Source organism: Sorex fumeus, unplaced genomic scaffold, assembly GCF_029834395.1.
Source record: "Sorex fumeus unplaced genomic scaffold, SorFum_2.1 ptg000034l, whole genome shotgun sequence".
Taxonomy (NCBI): domain Eukaryota; kingdom Metazoa; phylum Chordata; class Mammalia; order Eulipotyphla; family Soricidae; genus Sorex; species Sorex fumeus.
In genome coordinates, this window is record NW_026606091.1 from 29,042,882 (window position 1) to 29,068,902 (window position 26,021).

Consider the following 26,021-nt stretch of genomic DNA (forward strand, 5'->3'; position numbering starts at 1 on the left):
TGCAATGAACAAACAAGTGCAGATGTCACTTCGACGATACATTTTTGCCTCTCTGGGATATATTCTCAGGAGTGGTATTGCTGGGTCAAATGGGAGCTCAATTTCTAATTTTTTGAGCATCATCCATACTGTTTTCCAGAAGGGCTGAACCAGTGGACATTCCCACCAACAGTGAAGGAGTGTCCCTTTCTCGCCACATCCACGCCAGCATCAGTTGCTTTTGTTCGTTTGAATGTGGGCCAGTCTCTGAGGTGTGAGATGGTATCTCATTGTGGTTTTGATCTGCATCTCCCTGATGATTAATGATGTAGAGCATTTTCTCGTGTGCTTTTTTGCCATTCGGATTTTTTCTTTGAGAAAGTTTCTGTTCATTTCATTGCCCCATTTTTGGATGGGGTTGAATGTTTTCTTCTTGTGGAGTTTAACCAGTATTTTGTATATCCTGGATATCAACCCCTTGTCAGATGTGTATTCGGTGAATATCCTTTCCCATTCTGTAGACTGTCTTTGTATTTGTTTCTTTGGAGGTGCAGAAGCTTCTTAGTTTAAGATAGTCCCATTTATCTATCTCTGTTTTCACTTGCTCGGCCAGTGGCGTGGCATCTTTGAAGATACCATTAGCTTCAATGTCATGGAGGGTTTTGCCAACGTTATCTTCAATGCACCTTATGGTTTCTGGTCTGATGTTGAGGTCTTTAATCCATTTTGATCTTACTTTTGTACATAGTGTTAGGCAGAGTTCTGAGCCTACTTTTTTGCATGTTGCCGTCCAGTGATGCCAACACAATTTATTAAACAGGCTTTCCTTACTCCACTTCACATTACTTGCACCTTTATCAAAGATTAGATGATCATATGATTGAGGGGAGATGTCAGTGTATTCAGCCCTCTTCCATTGGTCTGCAGTTCTGCCTTTGTTCCAGTACCATGCTGTTTTAATTATTACTGCTTTGTAGTACAGTTTGAAGTTAGGGAGGTTGATTCCTCCCATTTTATTTTTCCCAAGAATTGCTTTAGCTATTCGTGGGGGCTTATTGTTCCATATAAATTTCAGGAGTGTTTGCTCCATTTCTTTGAAGAATGTCATGGGTATCCTTATAGAGATTGCATTGAATTTATACAATGCTTTCGGTAGTATTGCCATTTTGACAATGTTAAGTCTCCCGACCCATGAGCAGGGGATATCTTTCCATTTCCTCATGTCCTCTTTTATTTCCTGAAGTAGCATTTTGTAGTTTTCTTTGTACAGGTCCTTTACTTCCTTAGTTAAGCTGATTCCTAGGTACTTGATTTTCTGGGGCACAATTGTGAACGGGATTGTTTTTTTCATGTTGCTTTCTTCTCTCTCACTGTTTGCGTATAGGAAAGCCATGGACTTTTGGGTATTGATTTTATAACCTGCAACTTTACTATACAGGTCTATTGTTTCTAGGAGTTTTTTGGTGGAGGTTATTGGGTTCTCTAAGTAGAGTATCATATAATCTGCGAATAGTGAGAGCTTGATTTCTTCCTTTCCTACCTGAATGCCCTTAATATCTTTTTCCTGCCTAATCGCTATTGCAAGTACTTCCAGTACTATATTGAACAGCAGTTGAGAGAGTGGGCATCCCTGTCTCGTCCCTGATCTTAGAGGGAAGGCTCTCAGTTTTTCCCCATTGAGGATGATGCTTGCTGTAGGCTTGTGGTAGATGTCTTTAATTATGTTGAGGAAAGTCCCCTCTATACCCATTTTGGCTAGGGTTTTCATCATAAAGCGGTGCTGGATCTTATCAAATGCTTTCTCTGCATCTATTGATATGATCATATGCTTTTTATCTTTTCTTTTGTTGATATGGTGGATTATGTTGATTGATTTCCGAATGTTAAACCATCCTTGCATCCCTGGGATGAATCCTACTTGGTCATGGTGTATGATCTTTTTGATGAGTAGTTGGATTCTATTTGCTAGTAGTTTGTTGAGGATCTTTGCATCTGTGTTCATCAGGGATATCGGCCTGTAATTCTCTTTCTTTGTGGTATCTCTGTCTGCTTTTGGTATCAGTGTGACATTTGCTTCGTAGAAACTGTTCGGAAGTGTTTTTGATATTCCAATTTCGTAGAAAAGCTTAAAGAGCATTGGGAGTAAGTCCTCTTTAAAGATTTGGAAGAATTCACTAGTGAATCCATCCGGGCCAGGACTTTTGTGCTTGGGGGAGACTTTTTATTACCATTTCAATTTCCTTGACGGTGATAGGTCTGTTCAGGTATTCCAGGTCTTCTTGGTTCAGCCTTGGGAGTCTGTAGGAGTCTAGGAATTTATCCATTTCCTCGAGGTTTTGATGTTCCGTGGCATAAAGCTTCTCAAAGTACTCCCTGAGGATTCTCTGAATTTCTCTGGTTTCTGTTGTAATGACCCCCTTTTCATTTCTGATTCGATTTATTAGGGTTTACTCTCTCCCTTTCTTTGTGAGTTTTGCTAGAGGCTTATCGATCTTGTTAATTTTCTCAAAGAACCAGCTTTTGGTTTCATTGATCTTTCGGATTGTTTTTTGTGTTTCCATCTCGTTAATCTCTGCTCTGAGTTTTATTATTTCCTTTCTCCTGTTCGGGTTGTGCTCCTTTTTTTGGTCCTTCTCCAAGCTCTTAAGCTGTGAGGTTAGGTTACTTATGTGTGCTCGCTCCTCCTTTCTGAGGAATGCTTGTAGAGCTATAAACTTTCCTCTTAACACAGCCGTTTCTATGTCCCATAAGTTTTGGTAACCCGTGTTCTCATTTTCATTCGTTTCTAGGAATCTTTTGATTTCCTCTTTGATTTCCTGTCTAATCCACTCATTGTTCAATAGTGCACTGTTTAATTTCCAGGTGTTTGATATAGTTTTCTGTTTTTGTGTGTGATTTACTTCTAATTTCAGCGCATTATGGTCTGAGAAGATTGTTGATACAATCTCTACCTTCTTAATTTTATGGAGGCATGTTTTGTGGCTCAGCATATGGTCTATCTTGGAGAATGTTCCATGTACGCTTGAGAAGAATGTGTATTCAGCTTTTTGTGGATGAAGTGTCCTGTATATATCTACTAAGCCCCTTTCTTCCATTGTTTCCCTCAAATGAAGTATGTCCTTGCTAAGCTTGAGTCTGGTTGATCGATCAAGAGGTGACAAAGCAGTTCTAATGCGTTGTTTTTTTTTTTTTAAAAAAAAGCAATGGCGTCTAAGCTACTAAGATAGCCCACAGAATGGGAAAAATTATTTACCCAATATCTAGCTGATGAAAGGCTAATATCCAAGTTATATAGCACATTGGTAGAACTTTAAAAAAAAATATCTCCCAACCCCATCAAACAAATGCAGAGAGGAATAATGAACAGAAACTTCGTCAAAGAAGAAATTCAAGGGCTGGAGCGATAGTATAGTGGTAGGTTGTTGCTTTGCACGTGGCTGATCTGGGTTTGATCCCCGCCATCCTACGGGCTACACCCGCCTTGGAACCCCAAGTGTTCTGTGAGAACCAGAAGGGAGTGTCCTTCCTAAAGACACCCCATGCACACCCCATCCTCCCTTTCACCTAGAGGTGGAAATCACACCCAGATCCAAGACAGACCTGAGCCAACAACCCGTCAAAGACAAATTGTGTTGGCAGAAGATCAGACAGACTGTGATGCCCGTGAGGTAAGGAGGCTGCAGACACCCATCCCAGGGCACGAAGTGACCTGCCTGAAAGTGATGTGTTCCCCCCAGGAGTCAGAAATGTTTAAACAGAATTCTTACTCACCTGTAATTCCATCTTTTACCTACCCTGTCAAAATCATATTCATTTACCCCAACCTTGTCTTTCTTCCCTCTTCCTTCCCGCCCTTCTCCTCTCCCCCTCCTCCTTCCTGCCCCCTCCCTTCTCCCCTCCTCTGCCCCTTACCATTGAGGAATGGGGCTATGGGACTATGAGGCTCTGCGGCTACACAAAGCAATTGCAGACGTGCCCCCATGACAGGGATGCTGCGCACTAGGAGTGGCGAGATGACCCAAACAGAACAACATTGAGACTCGTACTCTGCAAGTAAAGAAGTTACACAGTCTCCAAGGAAGCTCAGCTAGAGAAGAGGGCACCAAATCAAGGGTGCTGGGAGGATCCTCCCAGGGTGGGAGATGCATGTGAAAGTAGACTATAGACCAAACATGACTACCACTCAGTGCCTCTATTGCAAACCACAGCACCCAAATGGGGAGAGAGAGAACAAGGGGGAATGCACTGCCAAAGAGGCAGGGTGGGAAAGGGGGTTGGTGGGGTAGGAGGGATGCTGGGACCCGTGGTGGTGCAGGATGGGTGCTGGTAGAGGAATGGGTACTTGATCATTGTGTGACTGAAACCCAAGCACAAAAATTTATAAGTCTACAATTGTACCTCATGGGGTTTCACTAATAAAAAAATAATAAAAAGAAAATTCTTGGATTAAAAAAAAAAGGTACACAGCCTCCAACACATCCATATGTGCAGGAGCAAACTCAAAACATAAAATAATAACCCAATTAAAAAATAAATCCAAATAAATAAATTTCAATTTTTAATATGAACAGATACTACACTTGATCTTAGCCAAAAGGCCGAGAAGCTCAGGGGGATGGAGTGATAGCACAGTGGTAGGGCGTTCGCCTTACAAGCGGCCAACATGGCCGACCCGAGTTCAATTCCTCCGCCCCTCTTGGAGAGCCCGACAAGCTACCGAGAGTATTCGATATGCCAGACACAGTAACAACAAAGTCTCCAATGGAGACGTTACTGGGCCCGCTTGAGCAAATCGACGATCAACGGGAGTGCCTTTACCTTTTACCTTTACCTTTTAATATGAAAATTAAGAGATCGTGGGGTCTCACCATGTTTCGTGCTTGTCCCTATCCCTCGCCGAGCGCACCCGCCCCTACCCAGTCTTTCCAGAGGGATTCAGGGCTTCATTCTTATGGTGTTTATCCGGATGCCACTCAGGTTGGAAACTGCTCCTGAACTGTTCAGTGGTTCTGAGCAAGAGATTTAGTCCACTGCTTCTTGCAAGTCAGAGGATGGGGTCCCATCCGATAAGCAGAAAGGCTGGGGTCGTGAAAGTTAGAGTGGGTTTTCACATCAAAATCTAGAGTCGCAAAACTTAGATGTGGGTTTTCACATCATAATCCCAGGGACTGTGCCATCTGGGCAATTGGTAGCCACTGGGGCCCTTTGTTAGTCATCACTGTCACCCCTGAATGGGGACCTGGAGGTAGTTTGTTTACCTTTGTGGCACAGCGAGAGATCAGAGCCCCCTACCTCAGATACAGGTATGCCCAGACCTCTGCCAATGGCCCTACCCTGGGTCAGGGCACCTAGAGCCTGGTGCCCTTTCTCAGGCACTAAGAGGATCAACCTCTATGCCTCTGGAGCCCTACTGCTGATTTTTTTAGGTTATTTGTTATTCTTTTTTTCACTTCTAAATGCTCATTCTTCCAGGAGGTCTGGTGCCCAGCCTCAACCAAGAGCTGGAGCAGAGCCTCTGAGGCTCTCTTTCAGTCCTCTTAGGCTTCTGACACTAGGACCTTATCATCTACAGACTGCAGGATGGTCCATTCAAGGGCTCCAACGAGGATTTTCTTAAGTCCAGAGCCAGGGTCTTCCTGAAGAAGGTGGCCGAGTTTTTGAATCCTTGGGCAACGGGTCCACAGTGACTGAGGTTTCCTCCTGTCTCTGGATCCTTTGGCCCAAAGGCAAACGGGTCTGCTTCCTGGAACAATTTACAAAGGGGGAAGCATATGTTTTGAGGTTCAGGCCAGTCAATCATTGGGCACTAGAGGAAAACAGACTCAAGAGAGTGGAAGGGCTGGGTACCACAAGGTGACCAGCAGGACCGACCACACTGACTTGGCGCAGATCATGAGTTCACAACTGAGGCCAATGGGTTGCTCCCAGTTGAGCTGCATCCCACCACTATTCCTGCCTCCCAGACCTGCGCAGTATCATTCCCTATCCCTAGCCACACCTCAAGGTCTACCTGACATTGTGGATGTTTCTGGAGGCTCACTCCTAGCATGAGTTTACCAGCAGAGGGGCATGATACTGCCATTAGAGGGCGCCTGGAGAGGGTATTTTCCAAAGTGGGAATACACAGTGTCAAGGTGGACATTTATTAGCGCTTCTAGCTCTGTCTGGAGATCTAAGGCCAATAAGATACTAAAGTGAGGAACAGGGAGAACCTTGTTTTCCATATGGAACCCCCAGCATCTGCTGAGACCATGGATTCTCGTGTCCAGCAAAAGCAGGGAAGGGCTGCACCTCCGGTACCTTCAACGAGCTCTGCTTCCTATGTTGCCCTATCTTGGGGGTCATGGGGCCCACTGTTTCCACGAGGCTTTTCTTGGGAGTGTAGGTACCAAGTTACCCTGCCTTCCCTGCCTGCCTGGGGACTCCCTGTGACTCTGTCAGACTGTCCAAGTGGTCCTGATGTCAGTAGACATTTCTGGAAGCTACCCAACTTTGAATGTCTGCCACTCCCATTCACAGAGGGTCACAGCTTGTCTGGTGTGATATTGGCACTTTGTTCTCTCCTGCAGCATGTCATGGCTCTCTGGGGCAATGATCTGGGGCCTGCCCTCTGCCCCTCCTCATCCTCCAACCCTGACCCCTGCTCCTGCTCTGGCTCCCTTCTTTCTCCCTGGCCCTTGTCTTCCCTGCCTGTTCTCGCCTCCTCTAGACCAAGGGCACACTAGAGATACTGGTGTCTGGCCTTAACCACTCCACTGGGGTAGAGCTATCTCCACTGTACGAGTGGCAGTGCCACCCAGCTGCCATGCTCTCTGCCAACTCCTCCTGTACCCCTGGTGCCACTGCTTGAGTGTCGCTCTTTTTACTTTTGGTCTTGTCTTGCTGCTTTTTCCCCTGCTTGGTAGTGAGTTTTGTTGTTTCACAAATGAGAATTGCAGCACTAATATAACTTTGAGTTTTCAACGACTATGAACTCATACGAACTTTGCCAAAATTTCTGCCTAAAGCTAACTAAAAACCAAGCAGCAGGGACGGGAGTGATAGCACAGTGAGTAGGGTGTTTGCCTTGCACACGGCTGACCTGAATTTGATTCCCAGAATCCCACATGGTTCCCTAAGCACCACCAGGAGTAATTCCTGAGTGCATGAGCCAGGAGTAACCCCTGTGCATCGCTGGGTGTGACCCATAAAGGAAAAAAAGGCACATTTTGGAATGTGGGAGAACATGAGGAGATAATAGTGCTAATGTTATGAACAGCTCCAAAGTCTGAACACCGCACAAGGCAAGAGATCAGTTTTACAGCAGATGTGATGGGCGACGGGGTATCAGCAAGCAGCTGACCGGAGAGTATGGAACAAGAAATGACCAAGCTTTCTTGGTGCAGATAAGGATCTGGAGCATATCAATAACGTAGGAAAATTTGGGGGATTTTCCCAGGTTTCTAAGTTGAACAGTGTGACAGACCACCACTGGGCCATCCCGGGTGATTTCACTCCCTGTCTCGTCTCTCCCAGACCCTGTGCCTCATGGCAGCTCCTGCTCTCCAGGGTAACCTGTCTGAAATTAGCCTGAGAGAAATGTGGGTAGAGGTGCACTCTCTGCTTCAGCAGGGCTCAGGAGATCCTAGTATCAGGACTTGAACAGGGCTGGGCCGCATCAAGGCAAGCACCTTCACCCCTGCAATATCCCAGGGGCCCATTCTTGAAAAGTCTGAAAGTGCTTGGGAGTGGAAGCTTCGGGTTCCACGGGGCTGTCTCCCTGGGCACTGTGCCGTGCAGAAGGGGGAGTGGGGAATCTTTAAGGGAGCCCAACTCTACAGGAAGGAGATTTAGGTGGGAAGCAGCTGAAAAAAATACCGCTTGGAGCAGGGCATTAGTCCAGCAGATAAAGTGATCGTCTTGCACACTGCTGACGTTGGATCAATGGGCCCCCGTAGTTCCACTAGGAATGGTCCCTGAGCTAAGTCAGGGGTAAAGCCTGAGTATGTCTGGGTGTGGTGCTAACACCCAAAGAAAAGTGCTGCAAGCAGACAGGTCCGGCCTTTTCCTAGTGCCCTAAGGAAGGACTGCTCAAATTCTTAGAGGCCATAAGAGGGATTTCCCTGTTAGGTGGAAGGGGTGAGGGAGGGGTAGGGGGTGACAGCAGTGGCTCTCCAGTTGTGACTCTGCCTGAGCAGTGACAGTCCACTTGGACAGTCCACAGTGGCCTGACTCAGGCCAGGACTTGGCTGCTGCTTTGACACAAAAGTGTCCTGAAAATGTGTGTCAGGGTCCTCAGGAGGAAGAAGCCCCCAGTGGGGGTCAAGAGGCAGGACACCCGGGGGCAGAACCAGGCGGACCCTGCTCCCGAGGCCTCCACCTCCCTTGGTTGGCTGAGAGCCTGGGGCTGCCCCTCAGTCTATCCATTTTCAGTTTATCTAAGGGCACTGAAGTGGAGGCGAACACAGTGGAGATCATAAAGCCTGAGGAGCTGGAGGTGGTAACAGTCAAGAAGGAAAAGCTGGCGGTGTGGGGAAGACCGTGCATCTGGAGGCAGAAATGTCCCCCAACACTGGGCAATGGGGATGTGGGGGGCAGAAATGTCCCCTAGTAATAGACACTAGTGGTCTGGGAGGCAAAAACAGGCCCCAAGCAGTAGGCACCAGTGACATGGGGTGCAGAGGTTTCCCCTAACAATAGACAGCAGGGTTCCGAGGACAGAAATGTTCACAATTACTCGGCACCAGGAATGAGCAGAGCTGAAATTTCCTCCAAAAAAGAAAAGCACTAGGAATGTGGGGGGAAATTGTTTTCCAAACTAGACACAAGAGCTCTGGGGTAAGAAATATCCCACAACAGAGAACAGAGCTCAGATAGCAGACATGTCCTCCAACACTACACAATAAGGAGTCCCAGGAGCAGAAATACTCACCCCCATAGAAATAGTTCAAAGAGTAGCAATAATAAATGACCACCACCCACCCCCAACCTTAGACTATATCCCAGGAGAGAGGAGTGGAGAATGACTCTCACCCCTGCTTTCCAACCTAAATGTTGAGATATTTCCGGTTTGTGGGTTGTCCTTGCATGGTCCAGGGCATTTTCCACTTTTTGAGTAAAAATTCTGTCCAGAAGGCCAGAGAGAAGTCTCAGGAGACTCAGTACAGGCTTGGGATGCATGAGGTCAAGAACGTTCCCTGGCACCACAGGGTCTCCTGATCACAAAGGCTGGAGCAAATAGAGATCCCCACAAACCCCAAACCTCTCAGGTATGTACACAGGCCATGAGGGTCAATGAAGCAGTACTTGGAAGGATCTCAGTGCTTAGAGGAAACACTCATTCAGAGCATCTGATTTTCAAAACGTCACTTGGGTACAACCATCTACCCATCCTGGCCCAGGGAAAACGAGGCAACACTCAAACCTTCGGTTCATGGGCTACAGACCAAGCAAAAGTCTGAGCCGAGAGCTCCCCCTCCTCCAGTGCACTTTTTCTATTCTGGGAAAGGAAGTCCTGAAAAGGATGGAGGCTGGAACAGTCAGCAACTGAGTTCTAGGCACTACCTGGGACAGTTTCAGGGATCATGAATTGGTGGCAGAGGAGAGAGAGGGGAGAGGGCTGAATCAGTCTCCCTGACAGCCACTGTCCTGTTTCCAAGATTGTTTCTACAAATGGATGCATCCCAGCCTGTGTGGGTGTGTGGCATTGGGTGGGGCGGGTCCTGCCAGGGAACAGCTCATGCTTCTTGATGAAGCATGAGCTGTCCTGTGGGGGTCTCACCATGGATCAGAACCTAACATGAGATGCCCATGACCATGGTGCCTGTTCCGTCTACACCCCCTCTGCAGTGCCCACCGGGAAGAGCCCCCATCTTGCCCCAATGCTTCATGGGTGCCAGGCCCCCTAGTGGTCAGATCATGCCTCAGGAAAAGGACCTGCAAACCTCCAGGTATTTCCCAAACCTCTCAAGGACTGGATGGACTTTCTCTGCCCAGAGCCTCACCCCAGTGTGGAACCCTTCATTGCCCACAGGCTCCCCAGACAGCACAAGCCCACAGTGACCCTGTGCCCCACCATCAGAGATGGATTTGATTCTCAGCCCAGGAAAAGTGAGAGGGGGAGATGTCAGAGCTACAGGAGATAGCCGCAGACCACTGGGGCCTGAATATGCTCAGGGCAGGGAGGACAGGGGCACTCTGGGGTGCCATAGTGGGCACGGGCGATATGGGGGAGTTGGGGTTCCTTTCAGGCTGCAGGACTCGTGAGGGCGGCGTGGCCAGGCTTAGTGGCCCTAGTTGGGAGTGTGTGTATTGAGAGGGATTTCCAGAACAGGCCGGGAGCAACACCAGGAAGCGTTCAGCTTCACCAAGGCCAAGTCTGGTGTCCAGCTCCCAGTAGGATGGACTGAGTCTCAGAGAAAGGGGCAGAGCTGGGATAGGGAGGTTCTGTGGGGTCATTAAGAGCCCTCCATGGCTCAGAAAGGGAAGTCTCTTTACAACAGGGGGAACTGGTCAGGGACTGACTGGGTCTGGGGGCTCAAAAGCCCCACAAAGTGGCTGCTGCGAGTCTGGGAAGAAGCATAGACAGGACAGAGAGAACGTGGACACCGGATAAGGCGGGAGCAAGAACTCTGTGGGCCTGAGGAGAGGAGAGAGGAAGGGCAGGGAGGACAGGGGCTCCAAGGAGAGAAAGGAGAGGGGCCTGGGGAGTGAGGGGCGGTGGGGACAGCGACCAGGAAAGCCCCTCTGCCAGGCTCACTGGGCTCCCACAGCAGCAGCCAGGCCAGACCTAGGGGTGCTCAGGGGCGAATCCTGGCAGCTTCAGTCCAGTCTGGGCATGGGGGAACGTGATCTCTGGGAATGAGAAAGTCGTGGACTTAGCTACGGGAGACCGAAAGGGTCAGTGCTCCTGGCCCACCGTGGGGCCCACAGAGTTCCAAGCCACAATCGTCGGTAGGGGACAGTGCCCGAGGGTCCGGGTGGGGGTGGGGAGGCCCATCAGGCCCACCAGGGCAGAGGCTGGTGCAGCCTTCATTGTGAGGTTACCCCTGGGGGCTGTAGATTTCTCCCTGGCCAATGGGGTTGTAGCCACGAGGCCAAGCCCCCATCCCTGCCTATAAAAAAGCTCGTGGCCCCGCCCCTCGGGGCACCCTCTCTCAAGGATGCTTGAGAGGGAAGTGGCCCCAACACACCTTTCCCCTGTCGATCCTTCGAGGGGTCATCTAGGGGTCACCTCCAGATGATGACCCTTCTACGGGTCATCTATGGGTCAGCTCTAGGGGTCATCTCTAGGGGATCGTTCGAAATTGGCAGAGCGCAACAGACGGTAAGAAAAGGCCCTGCGTTGGCCCTGCACTGGTCAGCGTATGGCCCCGAGGCCACAGGATCAAGCCCGGGCCCATTTCCAGCAAGTTTTCCGGCAGTTTTGTCCCCAGCAGGCTCTGTCCTCGTCAGGGTCTCCCGGGACTCTGGGATGGGAGTCCCCAGAGAGCCCCTCTCCAGGACCTGTCCGTTCCTGTCCCCAGAAGAGGACCTCCTGGGCTCCTGCTCTCTAAGACCTGGGTGGCTGGACACTGGCTCCCCAGCTCAGGAAACAATGGGGGTGGGAGCTCAGGGCAATGCAGAGGAGCTGCCTCAGTGGCGCTGCGGAGTCAAAGCAGGGTCCCCGGGTACACAGACCCCTCACCACAGACCCTCCTGCCAAAAACCTCTTACCGTGCGACCACACCCTTCCCGTCTAATTTAGGACAGAAAGAGATAGAAGAACAGAATTTTAAAACATCAGATATATCTTGTAAAGGCGGAGAGTCACATGGCAGCGCCTCATCCGTTAGGGGTGAATGATTTGGGCTGGTGCTTGGCACCAGGAGTTTGAAGCCTGTGATGTCTGAGGAGGGCAAGGCAGGGAGGAATTACTCAGAGTGTCCTGAGGCCACGGCCACATCCCTGCCTATAGAAATGCTCGTGGCCCCATCCCTCGGGACACCCTCTCTCAAGGAGGCTTAAGGGAGAAGTGGCCCCAATGTACCTTCTGCATGTTGACCCTTTCCCTAGGGGATCATTGGAAATTGGCAGAGCATGAAAAGATGGGAAGAAAAAGTGCTAGGTCGGTGCTAACCCGCCAACCCTGGGCCATGCGCTGGTTCTGCACTGGTCAGTGTGAGGCCAGGAGGCCCAGGATAAAGTCTCTGGCCATTGACAGCCACGTTTTCAGGCAGTCTTGTCCTCCAGCAACTTCTGTCCTCGCCAGGGTCTCCCGGGACTCTGGGATGAGAGTCCCCAGAGACCCTCTCTCCAGGCCCTGTTTCCTCCTGCCACCAGAATAGGATCTCATGGGCTCCCGCTGACCAAAGACCTGGGTGGCTGGACACTGGCCCACCCAACTCAGGAAACAATGGGGGTAGGAGCTCAGGGCATCACTGAGGAGCTGGGGAGTCAAAGCAGGGTCCCTGACTCCCAGAAACCTCACCACAGACCCTCCTGGCAGTGGGTTTAACTGTGCAAAAACACCCTTCCCCTCTTGCTTGGGACAGAAAGAGCTGAAAGAACAGAATTTTAAAACATCAAGTGTATCTGATAAAGGCAGAAGTTTGCAATTTAGAGCGTCATCCTTAAGGGTTGAGTGATTTGGGCTGGTGCACAGCACCAGGAGCTTGAAGTCTGTGATGTCTGAGGAGGGCAAGTCGGGGAGGACTGACTTCGAGTTTCCAGGGAGGGGCCCTGTGAATGGGGCATTGTGACACGGGAGACTGGCTGGGAGCAGGAGCTGGGCGAGTCTCCCTGTCCCTTCACACCTGTGTCCTGCTCTGCGGGCAGCCAGAGGAAATGGGGTCAGCTGTCCACTCCCCAGAATGTTACGACCCTGAAAATGCAGAGAGCTCTAGGGCCGGGACATAGAACGCTTGTTTCTAGTTGTCCCTCGTGTCCCTGCCAGCACTGCCAGGAGGGCTCCAGTGGGTCCAAAGCAGGAAAGAATCCACTTTTTAAGGGGCCCGGAGCAGCAGATGGCGGTGAGAAATGAGCAGCCCCCGAGATGAGCAGGAGGAACCAGAGTCGGGGCTGTGGACCATGAAGTTTGGGTGGGGTTGAAGGTCTGGGGTCCTTGACTGTCTGCTTCCTCTCAGGTTTACCGGCCTCTGGGTGCCCCCGAAACAGCCACATCGTTGAAAACATTTCGAAGGACAGGTGGAGGCAGGAGGTTCCAGGAACAACAGGTGAACCCGGAGAACAACTGCGGATGCGAGTGGGGGCCGAGGGGACTGAGCTGGGGTGAGAGAAGCGGGCGCAGTGACGCCTGGAGTCTGAGGGCTGTGGGGTGGCCGGCCGGGAGCCCGGCCAGGCTCGAGTTTTGTCTCTGTAACAGTGGAAGGGGTCTGGGTAACATTCCCCAGTCTTGGAGCTGAGCGAGTCTCCTATCATCTCCAATTATCACCTATCATTCCAACATGTCTTCACTGCGAGCCCAGGAAAAGTTGCCGAACACGAAGAGTTTTGAGAGAGGGTGCAGGGGTTTGTTGGCCATCAGCTCCCCTCCACCCTGGGGTATTCTTGGGGCATAACAATTCAGTCTTCTGGGCTCTGACTTTCCTGCTCTGTGAAATGGGCTGGTGAGACCCCCTGTGAGGCCAAGAGCCTGCCTTGGGTGATGGCAGGAAGGACAGGTCAGAATGCCCTGAGGGCTGTGGTGACACTGACTGGCCCACACTACACAGAGGGGTCTGGAGTTGGCAGTTGCCAGGTAGGAGTCAGGGTCCGAGGCAGAGGGAGACCCAACTCCTAGGCTCTGAGACAAAGACGCCATGGGGGCCTGTGGCTGAGGGTCTGAGCCCTGCATCTCCTGGCTGGGATGTAGTCGGTCCTCCTGCCTGTCCTCACAGACACTCCTCCTACCTCCCACAGATGCCAGGGCAGGACTAAAAGGTGCAGTGCCAGTGGCCTCCCTGGGGCCGATTCTGCTGGTACCTGGAAATGCACATAGCTGCCGACAAGAGCACCTGGATGCCCGCTGTCACCTGGGCTCCAAGGAGGAGCAGCTGTACCAGCGGATGCTGCGGCAAAAACAGCCCGTAGACCAGCTGCTGCAGGTGCCACCAAGGCAGCAGGCCCTGCTGGAGGCCGCCATCAGGGAGCTGAGGGAGACCAGGTGAGAGAGGGGCCACGGGCTCTGGGGCAGGAAGGCCCTAGACCTGCCTCCTCAGCTAGTGCCTTCACCCCAGGTGCTCTTCTGTGGGACTCAGCAGCAGAAACAGCAGCTGCAGAACCTGGTAAAGTGAAAAGGAGTCCCGGAAAAGGGTGAGTGACAGGGAGAAGCCCCTGTGGGTCAGAGGGCGGGGCTACTGGGGAGGGGAGCCAGGCGGCCCCACCCCCAGCCTCCCACCTCCCCTGCTTGGCTGAGACCCTTATGCTGCCCCACATCCCATCCACTCCAAAGGGATTGGCATGGAGACAAACAACACACAGGTGCTCCTGGACACAAAACGTGAGGAGCTGGAGGCCACAGACAAGGAGGAGGCACAGGAGGCCAGGCAGGAGGAGTGCCAGAGTCCAGGAGCTGGAGGAGTCAGTCAAGTCCCAGGGGGCAGGGACCATGGCCTGTGTGAGATCCAGAGACGCTCCTGTTGCTGTCCTTAAGGAAGAGGAGTCCACCGTCATCGGACCCAGGTCCTGTAATGACCCGCCGAAAATCCAGAAAACGCAGCTGGTCAGCAAGAGCTCCACTGGCAGCCTGAAACCCAGCTGACACCTTGATTTTACTGCACCGACGCACCCTGCCGCTCTCACCCAATTGATCTAGCCCAGCCCTGTCCTCCGCAGGCCACCCGAGTTCTGCCTTCTTCCTCTGCCCTTTGCTCTTCTCCCTCCACTAGAACCAGGGATATCCCTCACTGCAAGACCAGGGATCAGGGTAAAGCCAGAGCTATTCTGCATCTCAAGAAATGGGAGATCAGGGGGTCAGTAAAGTCTCCATTCACTAGACCCCGAGATGTGGGGTAAGAAATGTCCCCACCCCTAGACACCATAGGGATCAGGGGGCACAGTTTCCCCCTCCACTAGACCCCAGGAAATGGGGGTGCCAGAGATGCCCCCCCACTAGACGCCAGGATTCGGGAGGGGCAGAGATGCCTCCCCACCACTAGACGTCAGGGATCGGGGGGCCAGAGATTCCCCCCCCCACTAGAGGGCAGGGATTAAGGGGGGCATAGATGCGCCCCCAACACTAGACGCCAGGGATCGGGGGGGGCCAGAGATTTCCCCCCCACTAGATGGCAAGGATTAAGGGGGGGGCAGAGATGCCCCCCCCCACTAGACGCCGGGGATCGGGGGGGCCAGAGATTCCCCCCCATTTGAATGCAAGGATTAAGGGGGGGGCAGAAATGCGCCCCACCACTAGACGCCTGGGATCGGGGGGGGCCAGAGATTTCCCCCCCACTAGATGGCAAGGATTAATGGGGGGGCAGAGATGCCCCCCCAACACTAGAGGCCAGGGATCAGGGCGGCGAGAGATTCCCCCCCCACTAGAGGGCAAGTATTAAGGGGGGGCATAGATTCCCCACCAGCACTAGACGCCAGGGATCGGGGGGGCCAGAGATTCCCCCCCCACAGAGGGCAAGGATCAAGGGGGGGCCAGAGATGCTCCCCACCACTAGATGCCAGGGATCGGGTTGGGGGGCCAGAGATTCCCCCCCCACTAGAGGGCAAGAATCAAGGGGGGGCCAGAGATGCCCCCCCACCGCTAGACGCCAGGGATCGGGGGGGCCAGAGATTCCCCCCCCACTAGAGGGCAAGGATCAAGGGGGGCCCAGAGATGCCCCCTCACCACTAGACACCAGGGATCGGGGGGGCCAGAGATTACCCCCCCTCTAGAGGGCAAGGATCAAGGGGGGGCCAGAGATGCCCCAACAACACTAGACGCCAGGGATTGGGGGGGGGCCAGAGATTCCCGCCCACTAGAGGGCAAGGATCAAGGGGGGGCCAGAGATGCCCCCCCACCATTTGACGCCAGGGATGGGGGGGGCCATATATGTCCCCCCCACTAGACGCCAGGGATGGGGGGGCCAGAGATGACCCCCTCCCACTAGATGCCAGGGATCGGGGGGGCGAGAGATGCCCCCCAACCACTAGACACCAGGGATCGGGGGGGGCGCCAGAGATGCCCCCTCAACACTAGACGCCAGGGATCAGGGGCGGCCAGAGATGCCCCCCCACCACTAGACGCCAGGGATGGGGGTGCCAGAGATGCCTCCACCACCACTGGACGCCAGGGATGGGGGGGGCCAGAAATGCCCCCCCCACCACTTGACGCGATTGATCGGGGAGGCCAGAGATACCCCCCCACCACTAGACGCCCGGATGGGGGGGTGACGAGATGTCCCCCACACCACTAGACGCCAGGGATCGGGGGGGCCGAGATGTCCCCCTCCGCAAGGTCCGAGGGATCAAAGGGGCCGAGATGTCCCCCTCCACAAGGTCCGAGGGATCGGAGGGAAGAAATGTCCCCCTCCACAAGGTCCAAGGGATCAGGATGGCAGATATATCCCCCCAGCACTAGCAAACAATGATTTGGAGGTCAGAAGTCACAACTCAGCTCTCCCCTCCCCATTGTGGGGTCCTGTTTCTGCGCATGACAGCCCTGAAGCTTGGCCGCTAGTACCATAGAGTGACCGGATTCTACACACTCTTTGGGGCTGTTTGGGGACTTTGTATTGCTGGCTGAGAAGAGGGGAAGGAGGAAGGCGGGCTTTGTCCCTGACCGCCACTGTCTGATTTTCATGATTGTTGCAATAAATGGATCTATCCCAGGCCTGTGTGGGTGTGTGTGTCACTGGGCGGGGCAGGTCTGGCCAGTAGTTGACAATTGCTTCTAGATTGTGGGAAGCCTTGGCCATGTCACCATGCCAAGACGTGTCAACTGCCTGCCCCTGTGTGAAGCCTGTCAATGACCCCAGGAGAGTCCACCCCAAGGGTTGAAGGTCTCAATCACGGATGCGTCCCCAGGAGGGAGGGCAGGATACAGCACCCAGAGCCCTGCCTTCCACTGCAGCACCTCCATGGCCTCCCCTGCCCCTGGTGCCTGTTTCCCCATTCCCCTCTGCAGTGCACCAGGGACAGACCCCAATTTGCACCCTAGTGGCCACATCAGTTTTCTCAGGATGAGCACTTGAAAGTGCTCCTGCAGCAGATGGGTCCAAGGTGCTGTCCCCTCAGCCAGGCTCCCCCTTGATGGCACCCACCCTAGCAGGAAGACAGTGTGTTATCAGTGGAGCAGGATGGGGTTGTGAATGGAACATGTTTCTAGTGTCCCCGAGTCTGTACGGAGCTGATCCCTGATAATAGCGCCCCACTTCTTTGTGGACCATCAGATTCCCTAATACAAGTCCCACTGCCAACATCACAGCACTGTCAGACCCCATGTAATAGAGAACCAGGCACTGACTCCTCTTTGCTCCTGCACACCTGGACCTGTTGGGACAGCCTTGGCTGAGTGACACTCTACTGGTGACAAGAAGTGTGTCCAGATTCATGTATCAGACCAGATGGCAAAGCCTCAGAAGGCAGAGCCATCCTGTTCCAGTAATTTCCAGGAATTTGGTCAGCCATGCCCCTTCCTGCCTGTCACATTCCTACTTGGATGGGAATCAGGGATCGGGGAGGCACCAGGGATCAGCCTGGTAGGGCTGTTCAGGGCAGGCACAGGCAGGTCCCGGTTTACCCCTCGGTGCCCAGTTCATAGCCCTTCCCCTCTAACTGCACCATGGGCCTGGGGCTGCCCGTGCACTCTCATGGATCTTCACACCTCACACATATCCTGCACACCATCTCGAAGCTTCTACTGGGGCTCTGGGCTTAGTTCTCTGTGTCCTGCCTCTGGGCCCCTGGGCTCTGGAAACACCAAGTCCAGGTTTGCCTTGAGGTTTGGGGACCTGGGAGATTGTGGGGATCAGCGGATTGAGCCCTCTCACCCCTTGCCAGTGGTGAGAGCTGTTCTCCCATTGAACAACTGTCTTTGGAGTTTTTCCTTTTAGGATCATACAGAGTCTCACCAAGACAGGTGGCACCAAGAATTGCTGGAAGCATCCTAGTGTATTCCATGTGTGCAGGCTCTACCCAGCTATCCCCCAAACGGGCAGTAGCAGGTCACAGCATAATTATGTAGGTTGTTTACAGGCTACCTTGATTCTGTGGTAACAACTTTCATCTAACATGCAGTGGTGCCTAGTGCTCTCAGGTGCTCCCACAGTGGTGATTCCCGTTTCTACACTCAGTGTTCGAGCGTTCCCGTGAGCCCCTTCCATCCTTGCTCGGGTAACCTGCTCTCCCTTAGTCTCTTGCTAGGTGAGAGATTTGGGAACCCCATCCGGGTCAGACAGAAGGACAGAGACATATAAATAAAGTTAAGGAAATAGGAGTAGCTTAATGGGGGCGCTCCCGGGGGACTCTCTGAACCTCAGGTGAGGCAGTGGTACACCCGCGCCCTGGTTAGACTAAGGGGGCTATGAAGTTGTCTTGGTCTGGTCCTAGTCATCTGTTCGTGGGTCAATGGTAAGGAACCTGGAATAAAGCCTGGTGGCTTGCTGTCACCGGGTGCGCGATAAGTCTTGTCTTCCTCACCTGGAACAAGGTGATCTCTGACTCCAGGAATGTTGTTGTCCACTCAGCCGGTTGCCATTTGGTTCTGGTCACCATTTTTTCAGAGCAAACCTCACATTTGATTCTTGTCAAATTTGGTGATTCCTGACTCATTCATCTTCTCCACCTCCTAGAGTGGGTCTCTCAGAGGTCCTGCCTAGTTTTTCGCTTCTGCCCCTTGTTGCCTGCTTGGTTCCCTTGCCTGAGGCTTGGCAGACAGAATCATTTGCCAGCCCCCCTTAGCTCACCCCGCTGCGGCTGATCCTGACTAACTAGCACCTGCAGGTTAATCTTCTGGCGATGCTTAGTGATGAGTGACTCTCTGGGATTTTTTCTCATTTCTGGTCTGACTCTGAGAGATGTCCATTCTACAGTGAGGCCCTCAGGAGTGGCCAAACCTGACCACGGCTGGGCCTGACCAGCCTTCAGCTCCCTGGCCCTTCTCGAGTTCATTCTTTCAACTGGCTCAAAGCCCCCTCCCCCTCCTGACTGGTTTGAGTAGAGCAGCGTTCAGTCTTCATTGGAGAAAACACCTTTTCCTCCCTGCTAGGCACTGAGCAGGCCCAGGGCCCATTGATTGAAGAGACAACTGCAGCCAGGGAGTCTGTTTGGTTCTGGACCCTTACTGCCCATGGCATTCTGGACCTGTAAGGTGTTTTTCTACCTGGGTGGCCAGTTGAGTCAGAGACCCTCTTCCTGTTCCCAATCACCACAGCCCCCATCTGGCCTCTGGGGCACACAGAGCAGTGAGGAGACCAGAATCAGCCCTGGGGATGGGGTGATGTTTTTTCACCTCTGGGCTGCTCAGGCAAAGGAGCAGAGCACAGTTAGCAGGCACATCCTCCCTCTGCCCCCTCACCCCTGTCATGATCCTACCATCCAGGGTATATTCTCAATGACTCCATGCTCATCAAGGGTCAACTGTCAATCAAGTTGAAACTAGCACCCTGGTCTGCACTTGCTGGTGACCTTTGTCAGGATTCCTGCCCCGCACACCGCCACCCACCCAGGCTCTGTCTCCTTCCCCTGTCTGGTCTCTACAGGTACCTGCAGAGTTTGCACTCTGCTTTGGCAGCCTCAGGCAATCCATGGTGTTAGCTCAGTGCACCAGAGAGTCGACCCTGGGGGCCCAGCACCACTCCCCATTTCTATTACTGTTAGTATTTGTGACCAAGGAGACCAGGGCTAGTCTAGGTGCTGGCAGCAGTGCCGTTGGGGCAGACCCTCAGTGCCCGAGCGTTACTTGCCCTGCTCACACCCAGCCTGCCTCCAGCTCTCCCTGCCAGAAGACCCACGGTTCTATACTTGGACACGGTAACAAGTTGCTGATGCAGATGTTTCTGTTTCCTCGCCTCTTTAAGTTAAACGTTTACAACAATGGTGAAATTTGCTTCTCATCAATGTTGCCTGTCATCTTGCATAAGCTCAGTAAGAGAATTACACATTCCTTTAATCTGCCGCTTCAAATTTAGCTCAACGTAAAGTCAGGCATGAAAGGTCAGATCTGTTGGCTTTTCCTGGCCCATGTCATCTGCTCCTACTCCCCAGACTCCAGTCCTGGGGCCAGTTTTATTTTGCCTATCCCAGACCCAAGGGGTCCTTGACCATTCTTTTGGCCAGAGACTGTCCCATGCTGTACTCTGGACCATATCACATGTGGGACCTTAGACCTTCCCTTGTCCAAATCAGGGTCACCTGGCACATGTCTGAGGTCCATCCAAGGCCCTCCACGTGATGCACATTTGAGAATGTTTGAATTAAGGACAATCACTGGGAAACTGAAACTTTAGTAAGATGAATGTCCAGGATGAGATCAGGACCCACCTGTGACTGCATCAAGCATCAATCAGTGTCTGTGTGGGGGTCTCTTTGCCAGGAGCCCAAGAGAATACCAAGGCCATCAAGGAGAGAAAAACTAACATTTCACTGGTAGTCTGGTCTGGAAAATGATGCCCTTTTGTCTACATAGTTTCACAGTAGAAAATTCCCAACATCCTCACTGAATCACATGCCAAATACCAAAGGAAACATATGGGCTTTACCTGGAACTTGGGAGTCAACATCCTAGACCAATCAATGCCCTCAACCCCACATAAAAATTCCAGAGTCAGTTTGGCGGGGACCCCACATTGTAGATGCAAGAGAGAAATAGTCACAGGCTAGGAAACAGCAGAGACCCGATGAGGCCCGCATGGGATCCTCACACTCCGCACTGCATTGACAGGCAGCTCCTGGGACACGGCCAGGGCAAGGCTGACTGCTCAGTGTGATACCAAGCAGGTCCCCTCTTCTGACAACACTCTCTGGGACCCCTGTGTCTTCCTGAGTGTGGTGAGTCTAGGGCATGATACCTGCCGCTGTGAGAGCCGTGGGGTTCAGGGACCTTGCAAAAGGGTCCGTTCCTGGGGTGGGGAGGGGGCACTTGGAGGGCTTCTTCCTTCCAGTCCTCACCCAACACTAGCCCACAGTTGGAAATTTGGTGCCTGAGCCCACAGGGTCACAAGGTACTTCCCCATGGGCTAGGAAATACATGTCATCTTGCACTTCCTGAAAGTCACGGGGTAAGTGGAAGTCTCCTCTTAGGGCAGAAATGTGGCAGGGTGAGGGGAGTGCTGGACATGTGCCAGCTCTGACCTCCGGCAGCTTAGAAAATGTAGCGGCCCTTGAGCACAGTTCCTGACCTCCCAAAGAACACCAGACCCCCACTCTGTTCTTCTAAGACTGTGGTGAGCCACCCAGGAGACACACATATAATACTATGAGTATTTTACCTGTCATGTCATGTCATGTTTACCCAGGCCTGGCCATTTTGAAGATGAGAAACCAGGCCAGCTTAGTGTTCCCAGTTGGCCTCGGACCTTCATCTTCTGTAGGAGTGTCCTGACAGGCATGTGTCCATCCCATCCCTATCTGAGGTTGGGAGACCTCCTGGTCTTCAGGATTTGTCTGGACCCTGAGAGCAGAGCCCAGGCTGTGGTCAGTCATTGCAGATCTGCAGTTCCCTGGTTATCCATAGCAGAGACCATTTCCAGTTCTCACTTTGGCCAACGTGCCTGAAACAACAAATCTATTTTTTGTCCAAATTTGAAATCCTTGAGTGTTAAAAGTAGGTAAAGGGATATTCCTGATACCCTTTCAGTATCTATATTGTAAACCACAAAACGGGAGACAAAGAGAGAGAGACAGAGACAGAGAAAAGAGAGAGAGAGAGAAAAGGCAGAGACAGGGACAGACAGAGACAGAAACAAACAGAGAGAAAGAGAGATAATAAAAACATCTTCCAAAAAGGCTGACCTGAATATCTGGAAAAAACCCAAGTGCCTGAGAACGGATGACTGGTTAAATGTCGCGTCCGGCGCTGGGGGGCCGAGCCAGGGTGGGCCGTCAGGGTGAAATCAGCACTCGAGTCACACAGGGTTCCATCTTTCAGGAGATGGCATGAATGCGTGCGTTTATTCAGAGCACAGGTACAGACTTAAGTATGTTTCCACAACCCACCCAAAAGAAAGGAAAGGGGATGGGACGTGGGAAAGTGGATGGGACGATGAATAGAGCCATGCACCGTTGGTCAGTCACAGTGGGCAGAGCCATGCACCGTTGGTCAGCCACCTGGTGACCCTTTCGACTTAACGCTACCGGTCGGAGCGGCCTGCTTTGTTACAGTTTTGACATATCCATAGAGACTGCTGTTCCTCGTACATCATTTACAAATCATTTACGAGGGTGCATTTTCCCCAAACTGAAACGTCATGTACTGGGAAGCTGCCCAGCTTTGTCCCCCAAACTGAAACCTCCTATACTGGGAAGTTGCCCAGCTTTGAGCAGGACAAAGGGGGAATGAAAAATCAAGCATTCTTTTACTTGGTCAGTAGGCAACATCTCACCCCTTTTTCCAATTATGGCACGCCAGGACCCCTGTCTTAGGTCGTCCGTCGCCCCGCCGTGGTACCCGTCATTGGGGAGAATGCTTTAGCCCCTGTCTTAGGTGTGCGTGGCGGTGACAGAAGTTGCCCGTCATTGGGTATCCTGGGCAAGGGCATACTTCCTTAACCACGAGGAGGCACAGGGGAGGATTGATGACATTTCTACCAAACCAGGCAGGACCCAGTGTGGCTTGACCAGAATGGAGGATGGCTCAGAAAAGAGGGGCAGGGGTAGGGTAGAGGGGTGATGGGGATCTCTTCGTTCAGTGATTGGGGGGTTCTGTACAGGTCCGGTCCGCACTCCTTCTCCTCCTGCGTTTTCCGGTACCGGCCACGGGATCAGGTCACTGCAACAGATAAAGGAAGAGGCTTCCCAGGCCCATTAGAAATACCTTTCTGAATAAGGCTGCTCTTTGCTAGTTTCTCTCAGTTGCATAAAGTGAATTTGAGTGATTTGCCGATCAACCCTGCCAATCTGGTCTCTGACAAATGAGACAAGTCGACTCAGGATGCAGGGCCCAAATGTAAGCATCAGTAATAGTTTGATCGGAGGGCCTGCTATAGTAGATATCAGGGTGGTGAACCAGGGGGATTGATTAAACCATGACTCAAACCACCCTTCGTGAGCCTCTCTCTCCTTCTTACGCCGTTCCAGGTCTTCTCTCAGCTTAGCCATGGAATCTCGACTACCCCCAGTGTGGTCGGCGTAAAAGCAGCACTCTTCTCCCAGCGCTTCACACAGCCCTCCATTTTTAAGGAAGAGCAAGTTGAGCCCCCTCCTATTTTGCAAGACTACTTCCGACAGGGAGGTCAAGGACTTTTCAAGATGGCTAATAGATTTTTCTATTCGGTCCAGGTCCTCATCAATAGCTGCTCTTAGAGAAGTTAGACCAGAATGTTGGGTTACCAGAGCAGCGATGCCAGTGCCGGCACCTGCCAGGCCTATGCCAAACAGAGTGGCGATGGTTAGTGCGGATATGGGTTCCCTGCGGTTCCTACGCAGGACATCAGGGGAATTGCACCAATAGTCAAGGAGTACCTCAGCAGGGTGGTATATAATTTTTGGGACAACAATAACCATAAGACAAAATTCTTGGGAGGCATTAAATACTGAGCCTGCCAAGTGGGGAGTTAATCCTGAACGTGAACAGTCCCACCAAGCTCCCATTTTTGGTGAGATCCAGGCGGAGTTACTCCATCCCGGGGACTCCACATTCTGTGCACACAACTCCTTCTTGTTTTGAGGGACTGTACCTACACATGTCCCTTGACCGCTAATTTGGGTCATGGTTAGTCCTGGGGGTGGGCCTTCCACTCTCCAGGGGCTCTGTAATTAACATTGTATGAGGCGTTAATACCCATAGCCTCATAAAACGGTGGTGTGGGGCTATAGCACAGCCAGCAGGCTTCAGTCAGGTTTTGGGCAGTAGCATTCAGAGTCTGATATGTGGCTTCGATAAGACTCCTGAGGGGGTTAATGATTGGGCCAAAACTGGGTTTTGGGATGGATAGGCCGGCTGTACAAGGAGGTGGTGTCGTCTTAGGGCCAGCCATGGTAGTAATGGTGGGCTTAAGAGGGGGTTTTGGAGCCTCAAGTGCCTGGTTAGGGCCTAGCGGAACCTGCTGCACGGGTTCGATTTTTAAGAGAATCTGCAGGATAACCCCATGCCATGGTCTGCTATACCACATAAGTCCCCAATTCAGTCCGTTGACCCATCGGGTCTCCGACCTTCCCTTATCAGTGAAGGAGATTTTGACCAGAAGCATTTGGGGGTGGTATTGTACAGAATATGAGCCATATCTCAGTGGCACAGCATAAGAAATATTAACCAGGTCGTGGTCAACCGACCATTTCCAATAGCCATCATTAGAATCTACGCAAGACCAGCTGGCACAATAGTAAGATTCAGGGCCACCGCAGGTTCTCCTCCATTGGCCTGTCCGGAACCCGGGGCAGGTGAAAAAGCCATTGCGTCTCATAGAGGCTCTGGCCCCGGGCCTTTCAAAACCATCCTGAAAGGGGTAGGCGTCTTCCAGGGAAAAATATAAGTCAGGGAAGCACTGATTAAGGGGTGCTGCGTCACAGCTTGTGGTACTCCAAACCTCATAGTCCTCTCCACTCCTTCTGACCCAGGTCTGCCTGAATGGTTGGTGTCGATTGCCATGAGTTTTGGTAGGGTCCTTCATTAATAATATAGCGAGGGTCCAGGCGACAAGCGTCGTTGTGGTCATTGTTCCTGTGGAAAAAAGAGAAAGAAATTCGTCTCAGGGCTAAGTACCCTGGAGGTGAGTTTCATTATTTTTCCCAGCTGTGGGGGACAAATGATTGGGGGGCTCATGTATTGGCCTGACCAGGCGTTCCGGCACCAAAATGGGTTTTTGTGTATTAGTTGGATATACACAGACTGCGCCTCTGACTCTGGCAAGGATTGCTGCCGGTGGTTGCCAGGTTCCTGAGGACAGATCCTTCCATTTCACCACTGCTTTAAGGGGAGCCGGAGTAGCAAAGTGACGTTGGGCTGCACTGCGGCCTGAATCATCGAGGAGCAAAAAATTTAAAATGAATAAGGTTGTGGATAGGAGCGCTTGTGGCCCTTGACAGCCTTGGTAGATCTCACCCTCTTTTGTTTTAGAAATGTAAGTTTTGAGATGTCAGTGCGCTCGCTCTATGATAGCCTGTCCTTGGGGGTTATAGGGAATGCCTGTTGTATGTGTAATATCCCAGGTTTCACAAAAGGAATGAAAAGCGCGGCTTGTATAGGCCAGTCCATTGTCAGTTTTAATTTGCCTGGGATTTCCCATATATGAGAAAGCAGCAGTAAGGTGATCTATAACATGTTTCGTTTTTTCCCCGGCATGTAGTGCGGCAAAAATCATGCCCAAGTGTGTGTCTATCGAGACATGGAGATAATGCCGGTTACCCAATGAGTTAGTGTGGGTCACATTCATTTGCCAAATACCATTTGCTCTCAGTCCTCTAGGATTGACTCCTAGGGATGGGGAATGTATATAAGGAGCACAAGCAGGACAGACAGTGGTTATGGAGAGAGCCTCAGCTTTGGAACAACCCGTATGAAAACGAAGAGACTGGGCATTAAGGTGGAATTTTTTATGTAGCTGCATGGCCTTATCATATTCTAGGGATGTCATTATAAAGCGGGTAGCTTTATCTGCTCGTTCATTGCCTTCTGCAAGGGGTCCCGGGAGGGCAGAGTGTCCTCTAATATGACCCACACAGAGGGGGTCCTTTCTGGCCCAAATCAACAGTTGCAATGTTTGTAATTGAGATAAAATTTTCAAGCCCTCACCTATATGGGGTGCTCTTTCTAATCGGGGGAAGATATTAGCAACATACACAGTATCGGTGTAAATATTGAGGGGCTCATTATGGAATGTCTGCAAGGCCAATAATACAGCAGTTACTTCTGCAAATTGCGCCGAGGTCTCAGCAAGCTGTATGGCGTGAACATCCTGCCCATCAACCACTACGGCTCGACCGCTCTTAGAGCCATC

The 26,021-nt window shown here is 51.9% G+C and overlaps 1 protein-coding gene and 1 pseudogene across 1 annotated transcript in view; one reads left to right on the forward strand and one right to left on the reverse strand.

The window, feature by feature from the left end:
• LOC130026615 (polypeptide N-acetylgalactosaminyltransferase 12-like) overlaps positions 1 to 26,021 on the forward strand; it is a 123,897-nt gene that overhangs the window by 71,590 nt on the left and 26,286 nt on the right. The window lies entirely within an intron of this gene.
• Positions 4,509 to 4,589, reverse strand: LOC130026772 (uncharacterized; annotated as a pseudogene).